The sequence below is a fragment of the Podarcis filfolensis genome, assembly GCF_964270895.1.
Source record: "Podarcis filfolensis genome assembly, chromosome: 5".
Classification (NCBI taxonomy): Eukaryota; Metazoa; Chordata; class Lepidosauria; order Squamata; family Lacertidae; genus Podarcis; species Podarcis filfolensis.
The window spans coordinates 23,023,457-23,037,880 of record NC_139608.1 but is presented as its reverse complement, the minus strand read 5'-3'; the positions used below and the strand labels follow the sequence as shown (position 1 = coordinate 23,037,880).

The window sequence follows — 14,424 nt, the reverse complement described above, 5'->3', positions numbered from 1 at the left end:
TAAAGCGAATGAATTTTACCCTATAGTAGTGTATCGATATTCTCCACTTTCAAGAGCTACCCTCTCCGCTTCCCATACTGAGCTCACATGAGACTTTGGGAAGAACATTTGACAGCAACCACAAAGTGTGATTTCACTTCTGTTTGAATGATTTGCAGCAGCCTCCACTGCAGAAGGTGTTGGAAGGAATATTCACACTTGGAGCAATTTTTATTTTTATGGCAGCATTTCTCAAGGATGGAGAAATGAAAGAGGGAGGAGACGGGGAAATAAAAAGAAAGTCCAAAAGTGGGAGGCGAAATGAATGTTAAAAAAATTACCTTTGTATCCTAGGCTAGTTTGTACACACAGAGAGACATCCTTCTCTATCTTCCATCCAGAGAAGCAAGATGCAATATCAGAGTTCAGGGACACATTCCAGACAGGCAAAAACATTTTTTTGGGAGAGAACGAGGGTCGCTGGGATGCGTATGGCCTGGAGAGAGACATGAGAGTCGGGTAGAGAAAGATCTGGTGGCTGCATTGGGCTCCTGAGCCTCAGATCCCTAAACCCCAGGTTGAGCTTTTCCAGTGACCTGTATCTTGTATAAATCTGTTTGTAAGAGCAACTACTGACAGTTATAGCGGTCTTTCCCCAGCTGCAGAAACAGAGTAACAGTGTGGCTGCTGCAAGAGATTTTTCTCTTCTCTCTCACACACACCAATTTTCTTCCATGACTAGTCACTAGAGGCACAGCTTGACTAGACATTCCTGCGACGCTAATTCTGAAAGCTGTTCAGTGCACCCCACTAAAGGTGGAATAGTTTTGTAATGAACACAGCAAGGCCTCATAACTGCTTATCAAGCCTGTCGCAGGTTGTTGTTGTTGTATAGGATCTGTCATGCCCACATATAATATATCCCACCTGATTCACCTTACTGGAGCGGAAGCATTTGGATCTGAGTTGATTTCCCCCCTCTCACTGATGATCGATCAGATTCCCTCCCTCTCCATCACCACCACTAAAATTCCCTCACCAAGGAAGCTCCCTCCTTCAGATTGCCAGCTCTTCGCCTCAGAAGGCTCTGTTTTATTTTTATTTGTCCGTGGGGCTGCCATTACTGTTTTGACTGGCAGCACAGGGGTTCTGTTTTTTATTTCATTTTGCTAGCAATTTAAAGGTGCAGCCTTCTGGAGAAGGGTACCAGCGCAAATCTGCTTGCAGTCTCTCAAAAGACAGGATAAGAATGGGGAAGTTCGAGACAAAAGAAGGCAATATGCTTTAACCTGCTTCCCAAGTGCAAATAAATGATGGAAACAATCATGACAGCTGCTTCTCTCTGGGACTGCAGCAGTCGCCGGGGAGCCAACAATACCTAAGGGTTATGAAACAGATGACAGATGTGCCCATTAAGAGGCACATGGGCCTAGTTCCTGTCATGTCCTCTAGCTGTTTCCCCTAATATGTATTATCTCAATCTTGTTCAGCTAACTAGACTTTATCTGTGGCCTATTATCCATCTGACACCAGTTAAGATGCAGGGTGGGAAAGATGCTTGACGTGACCTGGCTGAAAATCATTATGCTCCTGCTTTGCGGTGCTTTCGTTGAACGTGTGGTGATGATAGTTAATAAACATGTTTGTTTATTGTATTTATTGGCATTTGTTTTGCGCCCAGTTAACCAAGTTCTCTGGGCGGTTACATATTCTTTTGAAAAACCAATATGATTCAAATGCAATCAAAATTGTTGTTTTTATTTGTACATTAGAGCATTTGTAAATGTTCGAAACACCTTGTGTGTATTGCCTTATTGCCGTTCTTATAATAGCTCTTTAAGGTGAGAGAAATGTATATAAGTAGACATGTTGAGGATTGTTCTCTAAAGGCCACATAGAGAATTCATGACAGAGATGAGTTTCTGAGAAGTGAGAATTCCCCTGTTTGCTCTTAGCTGCTCCATTAGACCACACGTACTTTTTATAATAGAAATTCTTCTTTCCCCTGAAATGTATTCAAAGCAGCTTTGAATTAGTATATATCCATTTACTTAAATCAGTATCAAACACCAACACAACAACAGATAAAATAGCAGACAGTTAAATGTAACTTCTTGTTGTTGTTGTTGTTTAGTCGTTTAGTCGTGTCCGACTCTTTGTGACCCCATGGACCAGAGCACGCCAGGCACTTCTGTCCTTCACTGCCTCCCGCAGTTTGATCAAACTCATGCTGGTAGCTTCAAGAACACCATCCAACCATCTCATCCTCTGTCGTCCCCTTCTCCTTGTGCCCTCCATCTTTCCCAACATCAGGGTCTTTTCCAGGGAGTCTTCTCTTCTCATGAGGTGGCCAAAGTATTGGAGCCTCAGCTTCACGATCTGTCCTTCCAGTGAGCACTCAGGGCTGATTTCCTTAAGAATGGAGAGGTTTGATCTTCTTGCAGTCCATGGGACTCTCAAGAGTCTCCTCCAGCACCATAATTCAAAAGCATCAATTCTTCGGCAATCAGCCTTCTTTATGGTCCAGCTCTCACTTCCATACATCACTACGGGGAAAACCATAGCTTTAACTATACGGACCTTTGTTGGCAAGGTGATGTCTCTACTTTTGAAGATGCTGTCTAGGTTTGTCATTGCTTTTCTCCCAAGAAGCAGGCGTCTTTTAATTTCGTGACTGCTGTCACCATCTGCAGTGATCATGGAGCCCAAGAAAGTAAAATCTCTTACTGCCTCCATTTCTTCCCCTTCTATTTGCCAGGAGGTGATGGGCTCAGTGGCCATGATCTTCGTTTTTTTTGATGTTGAGCTTCAGACCATATTTTGCGCTCTCCTCTTTCACCCTCAATAAAAGGTTCTTTAATTCCTCCTCACTTTCTGCCATCAAGGTTGTGTCATCTGCATATCTGAGGTTGTTGATATTTCTTCCGGCAATCTTAATTCAGGCTTCGGATTCATCCAGCCCAGCCTTTCGCATGATGAATTCTGCATATAAGTTAAATAAGCAGGGAGACATTATACAGCCTTTTCGTACTCCTTTCCCAATTTTGAACCAATCAGTTGTTCCATATCCAGTTCTAACTGTAGCTTCTTGTCCCACATAGAGATTTCTCAGGAGACAGATGAGGTGATCAGGCACTCCCATTTCTTTAAGAACTTGCCATAGTTTGCTGTGGTCAACACAGTCAAAGGCTTTTGCATAGTCAATGAAGCAGAAGTAGATGTCTTTCTGGAACTCTCTAGCTTTCTCCATAATCCAGCGCATGTTTGCAATTTGGTCTCTGGTTCCTCTGCCTCTTCTAAATCCAGCTTGCACTTCTGGGAGTTCTCGGTCCACATACTGCTTGAGCCTTCCTTGTAGAATTTTAAGCATAACCTTGCTAGCGTGTGAAATGAGTGCAATTGTGCGGTAGTTGGAGCATTCTTTGGCACTGCCCTTCTTTGGGATTGGGATGTAGACTGATCTTCTCCAATCCTCTGGCCACTGCTGAGTTTTCCAAACTTGCTGGCATATTGAGTGTAGCACCTTAACAGCATCATCTTTTAAAATTTTAAATAGTTCAGCTGGAATATCGTCACTTCCACTGGCCTTGTTATTTGCAGTGCTTTCTAAGGCCCATTTGACTTCACTCTCCAGGATGTCTGGCTCAAGGTCAGCAATCACACTACCTGGGGTGTACGAGACATCCATATCTTTCTGGTATAATTCCTCTGTGTATTCTTGCCACCTCTTCTTGATGTCTTCTGCTTCTGTTAGGTCCTTACCACTTTTTTTTTGTTTAAATGTAACTACCAGCAGCAAAATTAACTGAAGACCAGCATGTCAATGAACCAGAAGCTTGGGAAAACAGTCTCATTTTTTTTACCTAGACTGAGGCAATAGAAATGTTCTTCATAATTTCATTACAGTGGTACCTCGGGTTAAGTACTTAATTTGTTCTGGAGCTCCGTTCTTAACCTGAAACTGTTCTTAACCTGAAGCACCACTTTAGCTAATGGGGCCTCCCACTGCTGCCGTGCCGCTGGAGCACAGTTTCTGTTCTCATCCTGAAGCAAAGTTCTTAACCCGAGGTACAATTTCTGGGTTAGCAGAGTCTGTAACCTGAAGCGTATGTAACCTGAAGCGCATGTAATCCGAGGTACCACTGTATTTTACTAATGCATTCATTGTATTTATTTTGTAGATTTTTATCACACTTTTCAACCAGAGCTCCCCAAAGTACATAAAAATACTTACAAAACAGAAAAGTTAAACCTTGCTTGCACACCCAAATATTGAATACCGTAGTTAGTAAAAAAGTGTTCTCTAAGGACAGTAGTTGACTGTTGAAGTGGTAGAATATCAAAACACCATGAGGTACATTTTGTTGTTGTTGTGGGGGCAGGCCTGCCTCATAAATGCTTTGAGCATCATCTAAGTGGGGCAGACTTTATTTGTACCAGGGTGAAATTTCCCCCTTGAGAAAGAGAGAAACTGATTTCCATAATGAAAAGTTTCCTTTTCTGAGCGAGAACAGGAAGCCTCATAAACCTTACAAGGAAGCCTGATCCTTGTGATTTCCAGATCTATCCCTTGGTGATAAATGTCAGATAAACATCCTCAGAGTTGTATGCTTATCTGAGTCCAGCAAAAAGCTGTTTCCCCCACCCGCCAAATCTCCTGTTGTTCTACACCATATCTGTTATAGCCTGAATTAAAATTTCCTATGTCCGGGGGTAGTTTTAAATTTAAAAACAGGGATTTTCTTAACTTTAACTTACGTTTCGCACATGAATATGAATTACATACATTGCAATTACACACACGCTTTGGCTTTTGCATAGTTTGCAGAACAGCCTTCATCTTGGATGCACAGTGATACCTCGGGTTACATACGCTTCCGGTTACATACGCTTCAGGTTACAGACTCCGCTAACCCAGAAATAGTACCTTGGGTTAAGAACTTTGCTTCAGGATGAGAACAGAAATTGTGCGCCGGTGGTGCGGCGGCAACGGGAGGCCCCATTAGCTAAAGTGGTGCTTCAGGTTAAGAACAGTTTCAGGTTAAGAACGGACCTCCGGAACGAATTAAGTACGTAACCAGAGGTACCACTGTATAGGGGAGAACCGGACGAAATCTGAGAACCCCTAGAGCAGATTTCCCCCCCCCAAAAAAATGTGGTGGGGGCAGGAATGGGAGGGGAAGTTTTGGGCAGTATCTGATGCGCTTGTTCAATGAGTGAAAGGAGTTATGCTTAGTGCAACAGAATTCCTTTCTGCCCCCCTCCTGCTCTGGAGGGTTTGGTGAAGCCCCAGGGCAGATTTAGGGGGTGCACAGTGGGGAGAGAGGGAGACAGTTCCATTACACAACTCTAAATCCTTGCGCTAATGGAATGAATTACCTGGCACTACATGGTTGTGCAAATGAGTGCGGGGACTTCACCGGATCTACAGATACACCCGAATGCTCCAGAAATAAATAACTGAAAGCGTTATGGCTTTTGTACTTTATTTTCTCCACCCTTCATCAAGTTTCAGTCAATTGTTCACCAGGGAGAGATGGTGGAAGGTGTCTTCCATTTTCTACCCTGCCTGTTTCCTCCCTATAGGAGACGGTTGGCTCCAGCCCCAAACGTGTTGCACACACATTGTTTCACGTGGGAGTCTTGCCCAATGAACATTTGATCTGTGCTGCTTGCTTTGACACTCCTGATGACATATAGAGAAGTCTGAACCTGCTTCTTTCCCTCTACTAATAGGCGCTGGACATAATCAATAAAAGTAGTAATCAACGGTATATATCATAGCAGGATAGAAATCAACAGAAATTTACCTTGATAGCTTAACGGAAGTTTTAGATCTGCCTGCTTATGCCCTCTACCAATGAACTATTCTCTCTGTATGCACATATTTCCACATTGGGCCTTTGTTCACCAGCCTCCAAAATGAACAAACCACTTCTGTAACAACAAGTTTCATATGCTGAGCTCATTAAAGAATTTATTTTTTTAGTGTAGGTGTCACACCAAGCCGTCAGAGGCGTAAGATGTTCAGAATCAGCTGTTAACAACACCCTGACATTCTGCTCCCAAGTAGAATAGAAATACTTTTGTATTATTGTTTTCAAATAGGTGCTTTTGGCATGGTAGCTGCAGTAGAAAGGAAAGATCCAGAAGTTACAGTGAAAAAGAAATAGTTCCTGGAGCTGGTGCACTCCAACTCATAAAGTACCTGGTGCATAATGCTATGTGATTCCTCCTGAAATTATTTTGCATGTGTGGCAGAAAGCCAGTGATGTTGGTTGAATGCAGACAACATTGTCTTTCCTTCTCTCTGAGGCATTCAGAGCAGAATGGAGGTCAATGACACAGTAGCTTGCAAATCGCATTGCAGAGGCAGGCACAGACAGAACTAAATAGATGGCTGCATTTATTTTCATTAGCTTTGTTGTGTTGTACAGGGCCTTAATTGGTTTAGAATTTGTACTGTGTTGCTGAACATGAAAACTGCAAGTGTGTGTGTGTGTGTGTGTGTGTGTGTGTGTGTGTGTCTACACGCACAGAAACACACAAATCCATGTACTTGTCATGGTATAGCTTTAGTATCCTGGTAGTTTCGTTTCAAATATTGTTGATAAATCAGGGTAGCAGTTCAATTGTATCTTGTCTGCCCCCCTCCTTCCGTGTGTTAACCTCATGAACCTGCTAATCTTTTTCACATGTTCTGTGAAATGGAAAAGTGTTGCTGCAGACATCTGTTAGAAATTTATTCTGAAAAGCATTTCCCTACATATTTTCCTACGTTTGGTGTTATGCATGGCTTCTAAGATATATCGTTTATCTTCTATCCTCAATTTTCTTCTGTCTTTTTTGGTAGAAAAATTGAAGGGTAGTGGTGGCATTTTTATAATATTTTTACAATTTCAGCGTTACTCCCCCCCGCATCCAACAATACCTTGGAATTCAGCATGTAAATCTTTGCGTTTTGTGTTTGTGTGGTCAGTAATTCTTCTCTTTGTATTATTTTGATACAATCCGAATCCTTTGTTTGTTTCCCAACACAGAAACAGCTGATTTCTGCAGCTGTTTCCATTAACGAAAAGCCTGCAGCAGTTCCTTTCCTTGCAATAAAAAATGCAATTAAATACACACCACATTAAGTAACATCAGAATGTGGCCTTTGTGGTTCTGGAAAGTCAAGGATCAACTTCCTTTGAGGATCTCAGACTTGTCTGTATCCATGCCTGAACAGCAGTTTTGTTATTCCATGGTGTGGAGTTGCCTCATTCTAATTTTCAAGTAACAATTATGTAATCTCTGATAAGTAATAAGCTACAAGATAACGATGATACTGATGATGATACTGAGAGCTATATACATGTAATGTGGGAGATCCGTGATTTCCCAATGTTTTAAATTTTGTTTAATGGCAACTGGTTTGTGCATGGCACTAAATGGGATTGAAGCAATGGTGCTAGGAAAAGAGGAATTTAATCCTCTGCCTTTGCCTTTTCCTAAATCTGAATCATTCAAACACTTCCCAAGTAATCCCCAACCCCACTGGGGCAAATAGTAGATTTGCGGGAGGTGACGTAGATACATGTGAGGGAGGAGGAAGGCTTAATTCATTCCCACCTGCCTGCCTTTTTAGCATTGTCACCCTGATCCAATTTGAAGCTGCCCATGTCTTCTATAACTCAAACATACAGTGCAGCCCATTACATATCTACTTAGAAGTAGGTTCAATGAGCCTTTCTTCAAGTTTAGTGGGAACAGGTATAAATACCAGGAGCTCTATGAATCTCCCGTACCATTTTGACTTTGCTCATTGCTCAAAACACTTTGTTCATTTTCTTATAGAGTGATCCTGTGTCTCCCATCACATAAGCAAGTATTATGCCAGAGCTAGTGTAACATTGCTACCTCTTCAGCAAATGCAAAATAAAGAACGATAGCAATAGAAACAAAAGCTTGCGTAGCAACACTGACAGAATCCTTTCAGTGCCCATGACAGAACCCTGTGTTACCTCACAAGCTTGTAGCTCTATCAAAAGAAAAGAAGAAGAAATAAATCAATTGCAATGTCACTCACGGACAAAATCCACATATTCTCTATAAACAGAATGCAACAATCAACATGCAGTGACAACACGAATGCTGAGATATTATTTATTTATACATACATACATACATACCCTGCCTATCTGGCTGGGTTTCCCCAGCCACTCTACACAATGACACTACATAAACTATGCCGCATCTACTACGCAAAGCACACAAGTGAGCATTGGGGCTGGGGTAGGAATCTGAATTAGCTCACATGTAAAGGCAAACCTACCAAATTTCAACTTTCTGAAACAATACTTCTCAAGTTACCCGGTTGAAGTTATCCAAGTGTAGCCGGATCACATTGGCTTCTATTCATTGGTGATATTCCCCATAACTTCCTAGAGAGCTGGTTCACATGTAATGCCAAACTTTGCGCTGTTGTGCTCATATGTTGTAATTTCCTCCTTGAGACTAATCAAAGTTTTCAGTTTCACATGAACTGGCAAAGTATGGTTTATACTTGCCATACAAACCATGTTTGGAAACTAGTATTGAGCCTGGCTTGAAGTCACATGTGAACTGAACTTCTGTTTCTGCTTTAATTTCAGTATCTAGCTGTGGAGGAAGGTCCATTAGAGCAAGTGGGGGCATTGCTGCATCAATCCCAGCCTGTCCCCAGCCAGTCCCACCTGCCTGCCTTCTTACTTAAAACTAGTTAGGTTGCAGTTCTGCCTGTCTTTGGCTCTACCTACTGCTGGTCTTTCTGTGTACTGCTCAACCACCAGACCCAAAGAGTACCTTGCCACCATTGGTATCTAGAGTATGTCTCTTTATTAATCCTTGCCACTTAGTTTGAATGTTACATTTCATTTCGGCAGCTCGGTTGGATGCTTCACAAAGGAAAGCTATTTCCCCCTCAATCTCACAGTGGCAAAATGTCTTACTGCAAAACTGTCAAAAAAAGACAGTTTCTTTTTACTGAATATTCACATATTTAGTTTATTGCATGCTGCTTTTGTGCCTGCATGTTGCATCTGCTAAGTTAGGTTTCAGTCATTTTTGTAACTGCAAAACTGGAACAATTATTATTATTATTATTAAAATATAAGGGATATATTTCGGAAATAAGTGGGTTGTTCCTTCAGGTTTTCAACTAGCTTCAAAATGAGGGTTTGAATCTGCCCTTTTCCTACCCCTCCGCCTGAACTGGGTATATTTGTCCCATAAATAGTTACCTTGAAGGGCCTCATGTTCCTTCTTTATACTTAGCCTTGGCTAGGATATTTAAAATGAGAGAGAGAGAGGGAGAGAGAGAGAGAGAGAGAGAGAGAGAGAGAGAGAGAGAGAGAGAGAGAGAGAGAGATTAACTTGAATTTGAGAGGTGTTTTCAGTCTTTTCCTACTGGCTCAGCCAGAAGGAGGCCTCCTGTTTGGCTAATGTGACAATATTACGGCATACCCACCAAAAAGAGAACCAGATTAAAATTTGGCTCAGGCGGTTTTTCTTCTCAATCACATAAGATACCCATGGCAGCAGTGTATCAATTTTATTGTCTCCCATTTTCAGACATGCAGTCATTGGGTTTAACTACCAGCTGGCGATATATACTGGGCACAGTCCAGCCAAAATTAACCCACTTATAGTTCAGTTCAAAGTTTGTTCAAAGTCGAGACCATATGTTATAACTAGCACAAGTAAGATGAAAACAGTTTTCAGTGCTTCATGACTCTGGAGACTAAACAGTGCTTAAGAACAGCCAGTACCCTTGGTTATCATTGTGAGAATCTACCACATTTTTATTTAGATATTTTTGGCACCGTGTTGTTGCTGTAAATGGAAACGAGTCTTCTTTTGCAATTGTTTCTCTCTTTCTGCCAGCAAGTAAATTCTCTGCTTTGGGTTGAATAGACCATAATTTGGCTTGAGCTATTAGTTGGTCCAATTATTTAGTTCTTACGTACATGTAAATGGAATACCCCAAAAAATAATGGGGTGGAGGAATGAGAGGGGACAACACACCACTTATAAGTCCCATTGATTTCAATTGAAGAGATACAAGCATGTGCTCAATTTTCTCTTCAACATCTGTAGGACTTAAAGGTGATGGATTTTGGCTAGATTTTTGCTTACTATTAATAGTACATGCAGAAGAAGCAACAAATTATTTTCTGCTTGGAGTCAAGGGGTTGTAAGAGGCCACCAAGGTGATCTAACCCAACTTCCTGTCAATACAGGAAATCTACTACTATAGCAAGCCCATTACCAGATTTCATAGTAAAATAGAATTCAACACCATGTCTAATTTATACACATCTGCCAGTGCAGAGCCAAGGGGAGCCGACCTCATGCTCCGAGATCAGCAGAGCATGGACCCCATGATACAGTGGCACGAGCATAGCATTCTTGGTGGAGGCACCCTGATTATGGACTTCTCTTTCCAGGGGAGTATGGTTGTATCCCACACTGTTACTTTTTAAAGATTTATTTGTTCATGCACGCTTTTGGGATACAGATTTGCCCTAGGTTGTAGCAGTCTTTGGTATTGTGCTTACTATGTTGAGTTGTTACTTTAGTTTAGTATGGGTTTTTTGGGGGGGAGTGTTTTAATTGGCTGGTATAGCTGGTTATATATATATTTTTTATCATATTGTGCATGGCCCTGGGGTTCTCCAGGATGAAAGGCAAAGCAATCATCACCACCATCAATGAATCACTTCGAATCTACCATTTCACAGGACTCTGGGGTTCTGCTGGCATAGACTCCCCCCCCCTCCTGTGGTGTTTGCCTGTAGGCTAACGCATCTCTTTAGCAATAATATTTGAGTGTCTTATACAAGAACTGCATTTCATAATGCCTCATTGTTAAGTCGTCAGAGGGATAAATGGAAAGTCTACACAGTCTTTCTGTGGCCATGCATGCCCCCCCCCCAAAATGGTCACAACATCCTTGTGAATTATGCTTGTTCCACTCCCATTTTGAAAAGACTACAAAGAGCACCTTGAGTTTTTAAAATTCTGAACATCAAATTACCAAAGCAACAGCTCTTCCTCTTGCTTTTGCATCTTCTGGGCATCTATGACCAGGTTTGGTCTAGGGTTAATGTGTCTCTTCATCTCCTCAAGAAGTTCTGCTGTCTTTGAAAAAAAGAACTTTGCTTAACCAAATTTCAGGCAGATGTCTTTCTCTGTAGGGATGCTTCTGTTTAGGTAGCTGCACATGTTACAGCTTTTACACAGCACTCTTTGTTCCCTGGTTAACCACTGAAGAAAAGTTTACAAACGTGATCCTTGCAGATAAATAGCTCTTTTAGTTCCCTGTTTATACCCATGGAGCAGCTCTATCCTGACCAAGCGTTCCCAATAAATATAATAGCACAAGGGTTGCCAACGCAGCACCTGTGGGCCTGCAAAGATTCAATATCCCCTCGGAAGTTCACAGTGTGTGAGAGATAGTTTGCTGTCCCTGCTCTGTACCTGTTTGCACTGGCTCAGCCTCTACTACAATGAACACACCACCTTGAACATTTCATTGGATGCTAGGCCTGGACAGCCACCTTCCCTTCTTTTCTGATCAGGTGAGGGTTGGGAAGAGCTTCTCTCTGTGAGTGCATACAGTGGTCACTGATGATGTTGCCTTTTTCAGTTAATGGGGGGCTGATGCAGGGGGCATGCCTGCACTGTCTTGGGGGGTCGTGTCTCTTTTTATGCACTTTGAGGTGCGGCAGCCATTTTGTGTTACATCCACTCCTCATAGCAACCATTTTGTGAAGGACACCTAATGGCACTTTCTCAGAATTTCAAGTGTCCCAACCGTTTGGCAGACTCTGTAATAACATGTGGCATTAGGCAATTCCCAGTTCTCCTTTTATCTGTTACAAGGGTCAGCAGTGTTTCATTTACCTCCGTACTCAGTTTCTTCTTATTTATGTATCAACCCATTCATAGCTCACCAAATACCACCTCAAGGTCCCTCCCAACTCTGCAGTTCTTTGATTCCATCATCTTGATAGAATCATTTGATTCTTCATCTTGAGGCATATGCAAAAGCTTTGCCATAAATTAATAAATAAAAACGCAAATTAATAGCTTTTCTCAGGCATTCTGCTGAATGTATGAGGGCTGAAAGTGGAGAGGTGTCGTGGTGTGCAAGCAAAACCAGCCTCTACCTACTCTTCCCATGGTGAGCAGGAATGTCTGAAAGGCCCTTCTGAATGTGTTCAGCTGAACACACTTCAAAGCCTTCCTGCAATTTGTAATGAAAAAGCACCCTCATGCAACAGGGTGCAGGAGAGCATATAGGAAGCAGCCTTAAACAGTCAGACCACAGGTTCCTCCATCTCAGCATAGCTTGTATTGAATCTGGGAGCTGCCACTTGCAAAGCCACTGAGCTATGATGACCCTCTCCTGTAGGTGGGAGGGTTCAGCTTTCTGTTTGCACTGTTGAGTATATATAAAAAATAAATAGATCCCACCTCTGCATTATATGTGAGGGTGACTGACATTAAGAGGGACAAAAATGACTTCCTCAGTGGTGTCTAATTTGGCACTGGGTGGATGATTGAAGGAGAAGATGCCAGAGGCTGTTTGTTGTGTTCCTCAGCACAGGAAATGGGCCTGGGCATATTGGCATGTATTGTTTTAGAGGCCCAACCCTAAGAGACCACGGAGCATAACATTCTTACCAACTCACTGTGGAGTTAGAGATAAGCATGAATATTCCATTTCACTCTTGTTAGTAAAGAGACGAAACATTGGATGCTATATTTATACCTTTAGTATTTTTTAAAACAACATCTTTTGGCATGGATGTCCTCATGAAGCAGCATACTCTACAGTAGCATGCCTGGTCTTTTTTATGCAGCTGCTCCGGATTTACAGAGGTGCGGATCACAGTCTTGGGAATTGTTTAAATCTTATCTTTATTTCAATTTTGTATTCCAGCCTACTGGTGCTGTTCTGTTCCATTATTATTATATTATCTCACCGGTTCATGCGATAAGCAGTTTTTGCAGGCCTTTTCAGTGGAGCTGAAAAGTGTGCTTACTCACCAGATAAGAGCCTGATTAGACAGTTATCTGTAGTGCATGGTTGTCTTTGTGAAATATTGATCTACAAAATGGGTAATAAGGCTTGGAAAAGCGCTTTGTGTGGAAAGGCAGTTCTAAGTCAGTTCTCTGCTTGTCAGTCGATTGACAGCATAATGCAATTCACTCATTTCCACTAGTGTTTAAAAGTGTGTGTGTGTGTGTGAGAGAGAGAGAGGGGGGGGGTAAGAAAAGATGGAATGAATGACTTACTGATATATTTATCTGTAGCATTATCCATTTAAATTCTGTGCCCTTGGCTGAGAGGTTTGTAGATGGCAAGAGATAACAGTGGTCCTAAACTTAGGTAAGGTAAAAAGCTAAAGGACCCCTGGATGGTTAAGTCCAGTCAAAGGCGACTATGGGGTATGGCGCTCATCTCGCTTCAGGCTGAGGGAGCTGGCATTTGTCCATAGACAGCTTTCTGGGTCATGTGGCCAGTTTGACTAAACCGCTTCTGGCGCAATGGAAATCAGAGCACACGGAAATGCTATTTACCTTCCCACTTATTTATCAACATGTTATGTACTGAAGTTCTCACCCTGGGCCAGCAGGGGGATACTGTAGATAGTTCAGGTCCACATATGCAAATAAGGGATCGAAAGTGAAGTTCAGTGATTGGATAGTTACAGAAAATGGTTACTGTTGCATTCTAGTGGAGCTCTATATAAGCAGGCTGGCTGAACCCTTCAGTTCAGTTCTGTTCTGGCCTGTGAATAAACAAGAGCTGTTTGAAGAATCGCTGTGTCGTCTTGATATGTTCACCCACAACTTAACACAACATGCACTGGCATGCTTTCGAACTGCTAGGTTGGCAGAAGCTGGGACACAGCAATGGGAGCTCACCCCGTTGCACGGATTCAAACCGCCGACCTTCCGGTCAGCAAGCTGAAGAGGTTTGATGAACTCAGTGGGGCCAATTTCCAAGTAAATGCATAGGATCAGATCATAATAATGTACGATGAAGGGATTTTTTAAAAAGAAAACAAACAAACGTTAGAGGTGTTCTAATAAGCATAGGTAAACATAAAAAAGGTACCCCTGACCATTAGGTCCAGTCGCGGATGACTCTGGGGTTGTGTGCTCATCTCACTCTACAAGCCGAGGAAACCAGCGTTTGTCCGCAGACAGCTTCCGGGTCATGTGGCCAGCATGACTAAGCCGCTTCTGGCAAACCAGAGCAACGCACGGAAACACCATTTACCTTCCCGCCGGAGCGGTACCTATTTATCTACTTGCACTAGACGTTCTTTTGAACTGCTAGATAGGCAGGAGCTGGGATTGAGCAACGGGAGCTTACCCCGTCGCGGGGATTCGAACTGCCAACCTTCCGAT

The 14,424-nt window shown here is 42.4% G+C and overlaps 1 protein-coding gene and 1 long non-coding RNA gene across 46 annotated transcripts in view; one reads left to right on the top strand and one right to left on the bottom strand.

Moving 5' to 3' along the window:
- Nucleotides 1–14,424, top strand: part of MBNL1 (muscleblind like splicing regulator 1) — a 184,221-nt gene that overhangs the window by 62,819 nt on the left and 106,978 nt on the right. The window lies entirely within an intron of this gene.
- On the bottom strand, nucleotides 1,717–13,588 carry LOC310762494. The gene is made up of 3 exons (XR_014548025.1): nucleotides 9,240–13,588; nucleotides 5,790–5,916; nucleotides 1,717–1,984 (listed from the first exon to the last, which is right to left on the bottom strand). It is a non-coding gene; the product is annotated as an uncharacterized lncRNA (long non-coding RNA).